At 40.4% G+C, this 15,586-nt stretch overlaps 1 long non-coding RNA gene across 1 annotated transcript in view; it reads left to right on the top strand.

Annotated features, from left to right (window-relative positions):
- Positions 1–4,027, top strand: part of LOC126109665 (uncharacterized) — a 30,986-nt gene extending 26,959 nt beyond the window's left edge. The window contains exon 5 of the long non-coding RNA XR_007523709.1: positions 2,716–4,027. This is a non-coding gene — a long non-coding RNA (uncharacterized LOC126109665). The remainder of the gene's footprint in view (positions 1–2,715) is intronic.
- Positions 4,028–15,586: the final 11,559 nt, after the last annotated feature.

Raw genomic sequence — 15,586 nt, 5'->3', positions numbered from 1 at the left:
TCAAATCTGTTGGTCTCAGCTCCGAGTTGCTCCAAAACATCATCGTAGTGACAAATAAGATTGACTTGGTCAGAAGCTCTTTTGTTTGTTGCTGTGGTTAAGCTGTATGAATCCTTACCAAACTCTTGTTTAAGACATCAGTAATTTGCATTATTTCGTGACACAGGGTCAAAGTAGATTTAACCAGACCAGCATTCAGAATAACACAACACTGACATGTAGTAATAAGAGATCATACTGAATACTCTAGCAGTATGTTGTGCATTACATAAAATTTTAAACTTGAGCTGAAAGGAGACTCTGTCTCATATGTGGGGTTCCAACAGCTGACGTTGCATCCACATATCTGTCACCATAAGTTTACATGTACTAGGGTTGCCCAGTAAATAATGCCCCATATTTTTTTTCTCCAGAAGTATTTATTCCACAACAATCAAATTTACATATGTGAAAGACTGATGTTTTGTCTACTTGCTTTATTTTTCCACATAATCTCCTTCAAGCTCGACGGCCTTTTTCCAGCGAGACACAAGAGCGTGTATTCCCTGCCGGTAAAAATCTGTACTCTGCCTACGGAGCCAGGTTGTCACTTCGTGAATCACTTTTTCGTCATCGGCAAAACGTCTTCCACGAATGAAATTCTTCATTGGCCCAAACAAGTGAAAGTCTGAAGGAGCCAAATCGGGGCTGTAGGGTGGATGGGGTAACACTATCCAACCCAGTTTCGCGATGTGTTCACAAGTCCTCAAACTTGTGTGAGGACGAGCGTTATCATGCACACACTTTTGAGTATCCAAGCTGATTGATAATCACATCCACACTTCCTTTGCTTACTGACAACTCCAGTGCCAATTGTCGAGTCGTAATGCGTCGATCCCGTCGAATGAGAACATCAGCCCGCTGCAACATGTCAGGCGTGACAGCCGTGGGAGGCCTTCCCGACCGCGGCAAATCTCGGAGCTCCGCAGCACCGCCCTCTGATGCTTTCACCCTCTGTGCCCAGCGACCAACAGTACTCCTATCGACTGCAGATGTTCCGTAGACTTTGCACAAGCGTTTATGAATATTGCCCACGGTTTCTTCCTCTGCTACGAGAAATTCAATCACTGCACGTTGTTTATGACGGATGTCACCTGCAGACGCCATTTTAGAACTTTCCTACACCACCGCTCTCTGTCGGAGGAAATTGAAACTTTGCGTACACACGCGGGAAACTTCAAATAACTCGCACCTAAAGTGTCACATTTCTAATATTTTTTATTTCGGAGAAAAAAAAATATGGGGCATTATTTACTGGGCAACCCTCGTAACCATGCTTTCTTCTCTTCTTGTACAGTGAAACTCTGCTTTTACACTTTTCACAGAACTTTAAAAAGCAGTGTAAAATGTGGGAAATAATGTTTTAAGTGGTGAAAGTTACAAATATGATATGCGCTTCGCATTTTCATAGTTTGTGTGATATAGGTACATATTAGGCATCAAAATACTCATCATGAACCTGTTTATTATCCAGTACTCTCTTTTGCCGCTGATGTAAGTGGAATAGGTAACTGTCTGGGAAGTAGAAACATTTGACTTATAATCACAATCGATGTTATTTTTGAAAGTCTGCAATTGTGTCATTCATTACTTAAGAATGAAACACTCTACCATTTATGTAGTTTTTCATGCTTAGCTCGACACTTTTCAAGAATTTATTCTCATTGTTAATTGCAAGTATTTTGTGTGAGGTTTGCATATTTGGTGTTTTGTGTCTCTTGCACTTTAGTTGTTTTTTAAGGTTATAAGGTATTGTTCCTCCTTCATTACGCAGAAAACCACATACACATGTAAACCATCACTTACATTGTTTGTGTGTGATACCTCACAAAAAATACTTCCAGAAGTATTTGCCCTTGACAACGAGAACAAATCCACGAAATGTGTTTTACTAACCATGAAAAAATTGGTAACAGGTGCAGTGTTTCATTGTTTAAACAAGAAACATTTGAGCAGCACAAAAAGGTATGAACTAGTGCTACACGTGGCCAGACAATGAAACATATGAAATATGCTGTTGCCTGCTAGGCAACAAATCTGTACCAGAGGTATCATTCCGATCATGAAGTTGTGAATGTGCATTAGAGACAGTTTGTAAACTGTTGTGATCGGTCATTATTCGAACGAACCTATAAGTTATTAGTTATTCCCATCAGCTACGACGTAAAGGAGAGCGTGGTGGCAACAGGAGATAAACCACGAATTTTCCGGCATTTACCAGTTCAGATCTGTTGAGTAGAACACTCTGGTGTCAAGAAACTTAATTGCTTAACATTTGAAAATATTACTTGAAGGCCAGTGTCATTTTAGCCAATTAAATCGGTTTTCTCTACATGAACATTGTTTCATAAATTGGGGGAAAATTATACATACGTTCACACAAAATAGGGAGCAAATTAACATTGCGAACGTAGGAAATTTGACGGGAGAGAAAAGAAAAATTTAAACGGTGGGAAAAACATTAATTCCGGGAATGTAAAAGTGGGTTTATACTGTATTTCTCTTTTTCTCTTGGTATCCTTTACCCCGTGTAACCAGGCAACCTTCAGTGTTCCTCCTATCCTTCTTCCCAGAGGACGGTACATCAAAACCTCCTTCGGTCATCTGTCATCTGTCATTTGCATTATACGCCTCGCTTGTATATGATTAGTACCTGGATCTGTCTTCTGTCACCAGTTGCCCACAGAAATGGCCAGTGAGTGCGGGAGTGTCTATCTGCCGGTCTCCGCCACACACACAGCTGGGTTGGATGCTCTCTAAAAGAAGATAGAGGGGCAGTTATGCGCGCAGTGGCTAGGACCTCGATGGCCGTCAGTGTGTCCTCCGGAGGGTAGGAATCCCACCAGCTGTACGAGGAGGTGGCTGTCGTCGGTGTGAACACCGTCCCGCAGTAGGAACGGTAAGTCTACGTCGAGGTCGTCATCTCCAAAGAGCAGCTCGACCAGTTCGAAGGGAGGTTCCTATGCGGTAGGCCGTACTGCCTTGAGTGACCAGTATGTGAGAAACCACTGTTTTGGAGGTACTGAAATTTAGCACCTGACATTTGCTGTTGTGCCTCCCATATATTATGTAAAATGGACTACAGTACAGATTGTTTTTCCGTATATTGTTACCATCACCTGCAGTGACACATGGAAGGAAATTGGCTGTTACTGTTAATAAGTTAATGTTGTTGCAGGTATTATCCATTTTAAAATTTTGTATTTATATTAGGTGTAAAAATGAGGATTTGAATTGTTTCTGTAATGACAGTAATATTTATCTAACATGACTTGCTTTGTGTTGTGGTATGTTTATAACAAGCTTCACTCTTATAATAATGAGTTAGACAATAAGCCCAGAGCATATTGTTTTCATGATTGGTGACTGTAGCTGTGAAACTACCATAGGCTACCAGCGGCACGCATAGTCTGTATGGCAGTTTTCCTAGCTTTGGTCAGTTTAGGTTGTACCCACATTATCTGTACATCAGGTGTGTTACATACCTATTGAGTGTTACCTCATAACAGTCACTTCTTTACATATGCGAACGGTGTCTTGCTGCCCCATAAACTGGAAGCGGTTTTCCATCTAGAAATTGACTGAGGATATGTTAATGGATAGGTAACATACGGAACATTTTTTTTCTACGTGGTTATCCTCCTGTCTGCTATATAAGAATAAACAGTATTGACAAAATAACTGACATCGATGTATAATTCGGATTTTATCTGAAAATAGTTGATTTGTAACATAAAATAGAGGGATGTTGGAGTAAAACTGAAGAAAACCATAGAGATTTATCATATAGCACTAGAAATTTATCATATAGAACTAGAAAACACAATTTCCTCAACAAAAAGATAAAAAGGCTGATATTGTCAGCGTTTAATTCAAATGTTATTTGAAAATTGTAGATCTGTAACGTAAAAGCAGAGGGATACTGTAGTAAAACTAAAGAAAACAGTACAGATTTACCATATAGTCCTAGAAAACACAATTTCCATAACAAAAAGTTAAAAAACGAAAAAATGCAAAACAAAAATTATCGGACTTTGTTCCAGCACTTCATTGAACTTGAATGTAACATGTTTCCATTATTTTCAGAAATGACTATCACATTTATCCATAACAGAAAACACTTGCATTTGAGCATGATGAAGAACACTTTGTTGAGTACAAAATAACTACATAATTTTTATGTCTCTGCATGTGAACTGTACTTTCATCAAAAGTAATTGCTGTGGTTACATAAAAGCGCAGAAGTTACGTGATCCGCTACAGTAAAATCCCGCTTCTACACTTTTCGAGGGACTTGAAAAAATGGCATAAATTGCAGGAAAATGTAAAATGTGGGAAATGACTTCAAGTTTTACTGGTTATGTATAGGGCCCCCTTTCCATTTTCGTAGTTTTATATATGTAGATAACAGGCAACAAAATACTCATCAGGGAATGTTTATTATTTACTGAAGGTTATCTGAATTTAGTGCTGTGTTTAGTAGGTGACATGACATTCACCGACACTTTAGCACAACAAATCGCATTAAAAATAACACAAACCAAGCAGTTGCCTTGTTGATTTGTGTGTTTGCAAAGCTAAAGTGATGCAATTGGCAGTTTTAGTTTCTGTACTGGATGCCTACGAAAAGTGCAGGTCAAGTGTGTACTGCATTAAAGCTCTCTCTAAACTGCATTATTCTTAGTGTAACTTTCCTCCGAAAGTGACATCAGCAGATGTATACAGTACCAGCCAATTATCTAGCTGTTTGTGATTTTTTAACTATAGGTGCGTGAAATACTGTAAAGTGTGTTAAATGTGGCAGTACACTACAGATCACTCTGTCGCTGTAGCCTTTATTTCACATTTACTGGCTTTGTCAGTTCATAGCCAAATTATCACTTTCAAATCAACGTAAACATCAGGGTTACGATAGAGATCGGTCTGTATCCAGAATCAAGATTACAGGGAAGGGAACCATACTACATTTTAGCGTTACAAGCACACATTTACAAAGCATTGATAAGCCATTTTTATTTATTATACTGACCTTCAATTTCGATGGTCTATAAATCATGAGAAAATGGATATGGTAGTTACTACTTTTGAGCAAAAAAAATCCAAAATTGTGAGTTGTTTTAATTTTTTCTGATGAATTTTTTCAGTGAGGTTTTTGAGCTCGTAAAGACAATGTAAAACTTTGTCGTCAATATGTGCAGCTGAAATATATTTTTTAATTCTTTCCACTGCTACATTAACAACTGCAAATGAGGGATTCTCATTGTCCTCTTCACTATCACTGTCAGTGTTACTTTCTGCGTTTTCTTGTGTGTGAAAGTCGATCACATTATCACCAGAAACACTTTCCAGAGCGACAACATCATTATCGATGTGTATGAAATTATGAGTGGGATGCTGCAGCTGCAGCTTTTTCCATGGTGAAACAAGCAGTTTTTCACCATTGTCACTAACACTCGGGTCTGGTGCATTACATCCATTTCTGTTGTCGGCTTCAAGGAATCCCGCTTTTCGGAAGCAATTGGAGAGGGTGGCACGCAATATAATGCAAACCATCTAAAATTGACACTTTAAAGGAGGCTGGGTCTTTCCCAATCTCCATCAAAGTTAATGCCTTCTGCACAATCGTCTTCCTATAGTGTGTTTTGAAGACATGGATAGTACCCAAATCTGAAGGCTGTAATTTGCTTGTGCAGTGTGGTGGCAGAAACTCTTAATTGCACATTACGCAGACTTATATTTCTGGGATGCGCAGGGTAACAGTCCACTAACAATAGAATTTAAATGATTAATGGAAAATCTCACTTCCCTCAGCTCTGTACAGCCGATAGATACACAAAACAGAACAGAAAATTCACGTATCCTAGATTTCGGAACTTTGTTCCTTCATCAGGGAGGAGAGAGGGGTAAAAAAGGGGAAGAAGGGAAAGTGGATTCAGTTACTCACAGCCCAGGTTATGAAGCAACAGGGGAAAGGTAAACAAGATGCATACAGAAGTAAAGAGGTATATAGTATAAAGATAAACACAACTATGTAGGATGAAAAGATGCGTGAATGGCTAAAGAGGAAAGGCAAAGAGAAGACTGAAGAGTAAATGGGAGTGAGGTTGGTTAACGTAGGTTCAGTCCAGGGGGATGGCGGGATGAAAGGATCTGTTGGAGTGCAAGTTCCCATCTCCGCAGTTCCGAGGGACTGGTGTTGGGTGGGAGAAGTCAGATGGCACGTAGAGTGTAGCAGGTTCCTAGGTCCCTAGAATTATGCTAGAGGGCATGCTCTGCTACTGGGCATTGGACATCTCCTAGGTGGACAGTTCGTCTGTGCCTGTTCATGTGCTCAGCCAGTTTAGTTGTCGTCATCCCAATGTAAAAGGCTGTGCAGTGCAGGCATGTCAGATGATAAATGATGTGTTGTTTCACATGTGGCCCTGCCTTGAATTGTGAATTGTGTGTGTTTTACCAGTAGCGGGGCTGGAGTAGGTGGCTGTGGGGGGGGGGGGGGGGGGGGGGGGATGGATGTGGCAGGTTTTGCAGTGGGGTCGGTTACAGGGCTAGGAACCGCTGGGTAGAGAAGGTGGTGTGGGAATATTGTAGGGTTTGACAAGGATGTTACGGAGGTTCTCAGTAATACACAAAATGTAAGACGGTGTGCAATCGAGTCTCACAGCCGAAACGCCCCAACGTATGTTTGAAGAGGTTGCCATTAGCTTGGGAACACTGCTGTGCGCACTCCATCATGGATCCACGTATGGCTGTCAGTGTTTGTAGGGTTATTGCAGCACATGCAGCAGTAATATGGACTTTTGTGTCACTCATTTTTGTTGCGAACTGCTGATACACATCTTCCATGTGTCCTCAGAAAAAAAGTCCGTGGGAGTGAGGTCCTGCAACTGTGCTGGAAATCTCTGAATGGGACTGCCCCATCAAATCCATCAGTGTGCGAATTGTCGGTTTAATGCCTGTCGTGCCACCGTGGCATTACGTGCAGGGCATCCATCGTGTTGGTACCACAATATTTGACACAAATGAAGGGGTAGGTCTTTCATCAGTCCAGGTAAGGTGCACCTCAGGAACTGCTCGTACTGTCACCTGTTAAGAGTCTGTCAATGAAATATGGGCCACTGACGTGGCGTCCTACAATACCGCACGACACATTGACACTCCACTGATGTTGATGTTCAAACTGGGGAATCCAATGTGGGTTTTCTTGTAACCACTACTGCATATTATTTAAGTTAACATTCCGATGGTTTGTAAATGTGGCCTCATCGGTAAACAGTACCTCACGCATACAGTCGTGGCCTTGCTGCAGAACCCACTGACAGTATTCCAGTTGACTGTGAATGTCGTTGCCGCAGAAGTCTTGATGTAGTGCCACAAGATAAGGGCAGTATCTGCCTGTGCAGGATAGCATGACGTTTGTTCGAGGGATTCTAATCTGTCTCTCCATTTCACGAATACCTGTATGAGGGTTTATTATAGCAGCTGCCAGAACAGCTACCTCTACTGCTTCGTGTTTAAAGCCTCTGCTCCAGATCCACGTTCTCGGAGACAACTGCCCTCTCGTGTGAAGCCTTTTAACAATACAAAGTAGGGTGGGTCGGGCGATGTCTACTAGGTTACTGCTGGCCGTAGACCTGTGCCGCACATGTGATAGTTTAGTGACATTCTCTGTACAGTAAGAACATCTCAACTATTTCCTCATTTGTGAATACCATGTCGAATGCCTAGAACATCACAATAATGACACCATATACGGTGTACAATACACCGGTGCCATGTACCTGTACGTACTTCCACACAAAAGAACCTGCTTCATAGCGAGCCGTTCCCACACACAGCACTGATTGTGACTCGTTCCTGTACTCAGCTGCAGAGATGAAGGGTTGAAGTTGTGTGCACTGGCCTGTACTGATCCGTAGTCTCCATGTAGATAAATACAGCACGCAAGAGGGTCACTATTATGTACATATCAGTGTTGGTGTGTCAGGTATCCTTATTATTACTTTCAGCCCTCATGATGACAGTGAAAGTAAGAACACATACATCAACCACATCGCGATTACGAGCAACATGTGGGTCACGCTTGCATCGCTGGAAGTGCAATAACAGCTCATTTCATTCATTTCGTGTATCAATTTCGCATTCCAATTTCTTAGTATGTAATTGATGTATTGCGATGCAATCAGTGCCATTATTATTGTGATTTCTCATGTCAATTGCCTATCAAATAATACGAGGTGTCCATTAAAAAACATAAGTTTGTGTTGAAACTAATATTTGCACACAGTTAGAAATGTCTCACAGTATTTACTTTTGTGAGTCCCCGCCATACATTCGTACCTGTGAAAACTGTTTTCAGTATCTATTGTGGTTCCAGAGATATTGGTGGAGAAAAGTTTAGGTGGGACACTGTGTGTGTGTGTGTGTGTGTGTGTGTGTGTGTGTGTGTGTGTGTGTGACCAAAGGAATCAGAGACAGTTTTAAAGCAGTTGGCTGTTGTAGAACTGCATTGCAGGTTAAAAGGGCGTTACTGTCTGACGACTTGTATTTATTGGTTTCTCTTTGGTATCTACCCATGCCATTTTCTTCAGCTGTAGATTTGTTTCTCCTGCACTGCCACAAATTGCTGATTGTCAACCAGCCCCAACTTCAGGTGATTTGCTTATTTCAGGATGCCCCTATGTGTATCTGACATAATTCTGGGAAAAGTGGAAAAAAACTGTTTTAATATTTTACGGGGCATTTCCTTAATTGTTTGTAGTGACCATGTGAGAGATACCACTATAAACAATTATTCTGGCATACTATATACTCAAATATTGGTTCTATTTATTGACTGGAGCTGAATATTTCTCTTGGACATAGTACTTTTTCTGAAATAGTGAGAAATAAAAATCTTAAAACCTTTACATCACTCAAGCAAACTGTTTAATGAACACGTTAAGTGCAAGGGGGGTATGAAAAGTTCTCAGAACGGAATAGAAAAAAAGTACTTGCATCACTGAAACTTGTTTTATTTTTCAATTTAGTCTCCTTGTAGATTAATGCTCTTGGTCCTGTGATGTTCCAGTGCCTTGATCCCATCTCAAAAATGAGTTTCCTCCAGGCCTGCAAAATAGTTGTCAACTCCGGCTATCAATTCTTCATTTGGAGTGAATCTTCATCCACCAAGAAAAATATCCAGTTTCGTGAAGACGGAAGTGTGATGGAGCTGTATCAGGTGGATAAGGGGGGTGTGGCAACAATTTATGCCTTAGTTCGTGTAATTTTGCCATGGTGATGGCACATGTGCGGTTGCGCATTGTCTTGATGGAAGATGACTTCCTTCCTTGCTAAACCTGGCCTTTTTTCACGTATCAAGTTGAAATTTGTCCAGGTGGTTATTCTCTAGTAATTGTTTGCCCAGTGGGGAGGTAATTTACAAACAGAATCCCCTTCACATCGCAGAACACTGATGCCATGACCTTTCCTGCCGAAGGAATTGTCTTTGCTTTCTTCAATGGCAGAAAATCAGCTTTGATTGTTGTTTTGTCTCTGGGGTATAGTAGTGCATCCAAGTTTCATCTGTAGTCACAAACTGGCGCAAAAAGTCTTGTTCGTTTCACCTAAAACAGGCCAAACATTGTTCTGATATGTCCATTCTCATGCGTTTCTGATTCAGCATTGAGAGTTGTGGCACCTATCATGCAGATATTTTTTTCATTTCTAATTATTCAGTTAAAATGTGATATACCCTTTCAGATGACATCTGGCAGGTGTGAGCAATTTCACACCCTTTCAATTGGTGCTTCTCCATGAACATTTTGTGCAATTTCGCAATGATTTCTGGAGGGGTGACACATCTTTGCCAACCACTGCGTGGATCATCATCTAAGCTCTCCCGACCACATTTAAATTCATTTGTCCACTTGCCAACAGTTGAATATGAAGGAGCAGAGTCCCCCCAGTATATTCTGGAACTGGGCTGAATGTCCTTTGCTTTCATACCTTTTATTACGAAGTACTTAATCACTGCTTGAATCTCAATTTTTATCCTCCATTTTCGCAAATCAGTACACAGGAACAACAACAGAGCCATGTCACCACCGCAGCTCTCTTCCAAGAGTATTGACATGGAATGTGTTTACATGAATATCACATGAACTAGTGTCGACCTCTCATTGTGATTCTGAGAACTTTTCAAACCCCCTCATAAATGTTGGAGACAATATTTAAAGAATTTGCAGTATCTGTTCGTGAAAACAAACTGTTTATCAAATGGCAAAGCACACATCTTGTGTGTCCAGTGCTCCTGCAGCAGTTGGCCTGTGACAAAAGGTATTACAGGATTCTAGGATTCATCTTTACTATTAAGATCTAGAAAATGTGTGAGAATTGATAACTGATCATCTTGACTAATGGATTCAAAACACTTAGAACTGCATGTACGTGTGTGTCCGACAGATTTTTCTGATAAAAGGCTATCTTGGTAATTGATATGTACCAATCCGTTTAGTTTAGCGATTTTAATTATATTTTGTTCGTACTGCTCAGGATGACATAACCTATCCTCTTCCTTTTTGTATGGATGGGTTCAAATTCACAATTGATTCACTTGTATTGATATCATATAAGATACTATGAGGAGGACACATCATCACATCCTACTGCTTGCTCTACAACAAAGACTTTTATACAAACCAGAGATGCATTATTTTTGTCATTCTTCCACCTTTTCTGACAATCACAGCAGTTCAATAAAGTATGTGGTTATGGTTCAGAATCGTTGAGAGCAAAAGTGCCCTGTGTTCTGGACATTGGGTTCATTTGAAATCAATGAGAATTTCTCTGCTGTTTATTTCGGCTATTCAATAAAACACAGAGGTCCTTTCCACACTCAGTGATGATTTGACCCCTAAAGAAATGTTCATAGCTCAAAGTGTCATAAAAGTGGACTTAGCGCCCTTCTCAAATAAGTGATTCAAATGCATTTGACAAGCAATATTTAATATAAATTTCAAACATTTGACTTTCTTGGGTATGTAAGGTTGATAGACACACAAACAAACACAAACATACACACAAAATTCAAGCTTTCGCAACCAACGGTTGCTTCGTCAGGAAAGAGGGAAGGAGAGGGAAAGACGAAAGGATGTGGGTTTTAAGGGAGAGGGTAAGGAGTCATTCCAATCCCGGGAGCGGAAAGACTTACCTTAGGGGGGAAAAAGGACAGGTATACACTAGAGAGAGCGCGCGCGCACACACACACACACACACACACACACACACACACACACACACACATACATATACAGACACAAGCAGACATATACAGAGGCAAAGAGTTTGCGCAGAGCCCCGTAAGGTAAGTCTTTCCGCTCCCGGGATTGGAATGACTCCTTACCCTCTCCCTTAAAACCCAAATCATTTCGTGTTTCCCTCTCCTTCCCTCTTTCCTGACGAAGCAACCGTTGGTTGCGAAAGCTAGAATTTTGTGTGTATGTTTGTGTTTGTTTGTGTGTCTATCGACGTGCCAGTGCTTTCGTTTGGTAATTTCATGTGAGGTTACTGGAAAATCTGTCTATTATAACTAATTGAGAGAGTGTCCCAGCAGGTGTACAACAGCTTTTTTACTGTCTTTCTGAAAACCAAATAATTGTTCATCACAGTTTATAATTACAAATTAACTCCACGTCCTCTATGGTTCGAACTAACTTCTTGGCATTATATTGTCAGTCTGGATGGCATGTTGATGAGAGCTTAAGTCAGGGACTGCAATCAGTCAGCACACTAATTGATCAGCCCTCATCAACAGGAACTATCGACAGAGATCACTGGGTTTCCTTAAATATAGCTGTTTTCCAGGAATAGACGTGTTGCCCACCCCCCACCCCCACCTCCCTTCAGTAAATCGTGACTGGATGTAGGCATGGTTCTGCGATGCAGCCACCGACCTCTTGTTGTTGCCTTGTGAGGTACCTGGTGGTCCGTAGCTCTCAGTGTGCCTCCTGGTTGTCTCAGGCTGTACTTCAAATTCTCATGCGGGTGTTACAGACCTTGTGGGTGTTGCTTTCAGTGACTTGGGGTTTATAGCCATCATTCGTGTTGCTTCTGGTGCCCCCAGGCATCATAATGTTTACTAAATGGTAGAATGGTAGGTTCTTTTGGGCCTCTGCTTTAACAATAGGTAGAGCTTTATCTCTTGTCAGTGATGTTTCTTAGCCACTGAGTGGAATTATAAAAACTTCTAGTTGGTAATATCTTGTCTTTGTTACCTTGTCTGTTAGGCATTGCAGGTAAAGTGGGTGTTTACAATCTGACGGTTTGTATTTATTGCTTCTTATTTTATGTTTATTCTATCACACCATGTGGCTACGTCTGCTAATTCCTGTGCTGTAGATTCCATTCTTCTTCACTGTCTCTAATTGCTTACACCACTTCATATCTCAGTTCCTGTCTGTCGTAGAATTGCATTAAAGGTTATGAGGGTGTTTACAATCTGATGACTCCTATTTATTGGTTTTTCTTTGATGTGTATTTCACCATACAGTTTGTCTGCTTCTGCCAATTCTTGGGCTGAAGATTAGTTTCACCTGCACTGCCTCAAATTACTGACTCCACATCATATTTCATCTCCTCTTTGTCATAGAATTGCATTGCAGGTGAAGAGGGTGTTTATAATCTGATGACTTCTATTTATTGGTTCTTTTTTGATGTCTATTTCAGTGCATGGTGTGCCTGCCTCTGTCATTTCATGGGCTGTAGATTCCTTTCTCCTTCACTGCCACTAATTGCTGACTCCACTTCATGTTTCAGTTCCTCTCTGTCATACAGGGTAGGCCAGAAGGCAGAGTAGGATCAAACATGTAAATAACTTGTTAGTTGTGAACCAATTGTATTGATATTCCATACACTCAATGTTTAACATATGGAGATTATGTATGCAAGAGAGCATCCTTCAGATGACCTCCATATGCAGCCTCACAAAGTCATCCTCTTTAGATTACATTGTTCATAACAATAGTAAAGGTCTCTGGGGTTAATGCTCAAATTCCTGCATGGATATCTTCCTTGAGGTGCTAAAATATGCGGAGATTATTCATGTACACATGTTCCTTAAGATATCCCCACAGGAAGTAATTGGGGGGTGATGTGTGGGGAACATGATGACCAATTAATATAGGAATTTGTTGAAGTTATCCACTCACCGAGCAGTTGCCTTATTTATTGTGGATCTGGCTGTATGGAGGGGGCGGTTCCCCATCCTGAAACTGTTTTGGAATGGGGTCGAAGCTACCGTGCTAATCTCACATAGTTCCTCCAGATGCTCCTGTCTTGTGCTGTCTCTTGCCAGTTATTTATTCCCAATCTTTCGCACATGCAATCAATTTCATCACGCCATGTACTCCTGGGTCTCCCCCTTGGCCTTTTGTCACATGATTTCTCCCTGAATATTTGGTCTTCTTTCATTCTCATCAGATGTCCAGCCCATTGCAATCTTCTAGCATTTATTATGTTTACTATAGTTGGTTGTTGTGATAGCTCTAATGGATTTCTATGTGCGTCTTCTCTTCCAGCATTGTGATTCATTGTCGTAAAATGGACCCAAGATTTTTCTGCAAACTTTATTCTCTAACATTTGTAAATGGTGGTGTTCTGTTTTCGTTAGGCTCCATGTTTCTGCCCCATAGATGAGAACTGGTATGATGATTGTATTATATAACTTTATTTTAGTTTTCCTAGTCAGCAGTTTGGACACTTACGAGATTTTGTATTGCATAATAGGCTCGATTAGCATTTTGCAGTCTCGCTTTTATTTCTACCTGTCTCTGATTTTGTTCATCTGTCACTGATCCCAGAAATATGAACTGTTCAACACGCTCGAATTTGTTTTCACCAACTACTAGATGTGATTGGTTATCCCATTGATCTCTACATCTTTGAACTATCATGTATTTTGTTTTCTCATCATTTACTTTCAGGCCAAGTCGTGATGCTTCTTTTGCAAGCTCCACAAATAATTGCCTAATCTCTATTTCACTGTTTCCAATGAGCACTATGTTATCTGCATATGCTAACATGTTAATTTTACTTTTTTGTAGGATCCCAGCAAGTACCAGTTTGAGTTTCCTCACAACTCTTTTTCTAAAGCTATGTTGAAGAGAAAAGGGGAGGGGGGGGAGACAGAGCATCTCCTTGTCTTAATCCAGTTTTATTTTTAAAATGGTCAGATTTTAATCCATTAAGTAAAACCCTGCTTGTATTATCATCCATGCATACTTTACAGAGAGTTATCAATTTCATTGGGAAACCAAATTCAGTCATTATATTCCACAAACTTTGTCTATGGATGGAGTCGTAAGCTTTCATGAAATCGATGAAAGCTTATCACTCCATCCATAGACTGATTTTCAACTGGAGAACATAAAAAAAATCATCAATCAATCCCGATCTCTCTCATCAGTAATTGACAGAACGTCAGCATTATCAGTTTTGAAGAACTAAGGCCTGATAACAACTTCCTGTGAGGTCATCCCACACCAAACCGTGCACTTTATAGGGTGCAGTTGGCACTGATGAATTACCTTTGGATTTGCTGTACCCCAGAACTGACAGTTCTATTTATTGACGAAGCCATTCAGATGGAAATGAGCTTTGTCTGACATAATAAGTTCAAAAAGTTCACTGTTTTCTTTGGCTAATTCTCGGATGTGAATCACCAAATTTCGGCTCAGTTTGTGGTCCATGGGTTTCAGTTCCTGCACTAACTGTATTTTGTGTGGAAACATCTTTAAATCATGTTTTAGAATTCTCCTTAAGGATGTTTGGGACATCTCTAATTCCCTAGAACGTCTTCTCATTGAAGTTTCTCGTTCTTCTTTGACACTGGTCCTAACTCTTTCAGTGTTCCCTTCCTTGCGAGCCGAATGTGGTCTGCCAGTAGATGGAAGGTTCGTCACAAAACCCTTTTCCATGGAGCATGACATTAGTTTTTGAATCATCGTTGCCGAGGCTCTGTGTCTGATTTGCAAATGTTTGCCATAACCTCTTTGCATCAGAATAATAGACCTGTTATTTTGAAAATAAAATCCCAGTATTTTTAGCTGTTCTTCCTTAGTGTAATTCATCATGCACTATCTCCAAATCATCAGTTATGACACGCAACTGAAGAAAAGAAACAGAACCATTAGGAAACGAGATATATACAGGCAGAGTCAAAAGTCGCAGTACACCCTGTTATGTTAAGAACCTTACAGGAATGAGGAAACCTGAATATTCCAGTACGGTATGGGTGAAGTGGTCTCTCTTTTACAGTGTGTACTGAACATGGGTGACATCTTGAACTTGGACATCTTGAATGTAAGACATTTATTTATTTATTTATTTATTTATTTATTTTTTAAATGGAAAGAGGGTCTGCATTTTCTGAGAAGTTCGTTCCTGTAAACAGATTACAAGTGATAGTTAGGGTTCAAAAGTTAAAACACATTTTCTTTTGAATTACAGGCTGGACTGTTCTCCATCAAGGACAGTCATTTAATGTTTTCAACATAGTGTCCATCTCGACCAA

The sequence above is a fragment of the Schistocerca cancellata genome, chromosome 12 (genome assembly GCF_023864275.1).
Source record: "Schistocerca cancellata isolate TAMUIC-IGC-003103 chromosome 12, iqSchCanc2.1, whole genome shotgun sequence".
In the NCBI taxonomy this organism is placed as follows: domain Eukaryota; kingdom Metazoa; phylum Arthropoda; class Insecta; order Orthoptera; family Acrididae; genus Schistocerca; species Schistocerca cancellata.
Note: the sequence above shows the minus strand (reverse complement) of the source record. Positions and strands in the feature narration are given on the sequence as shown.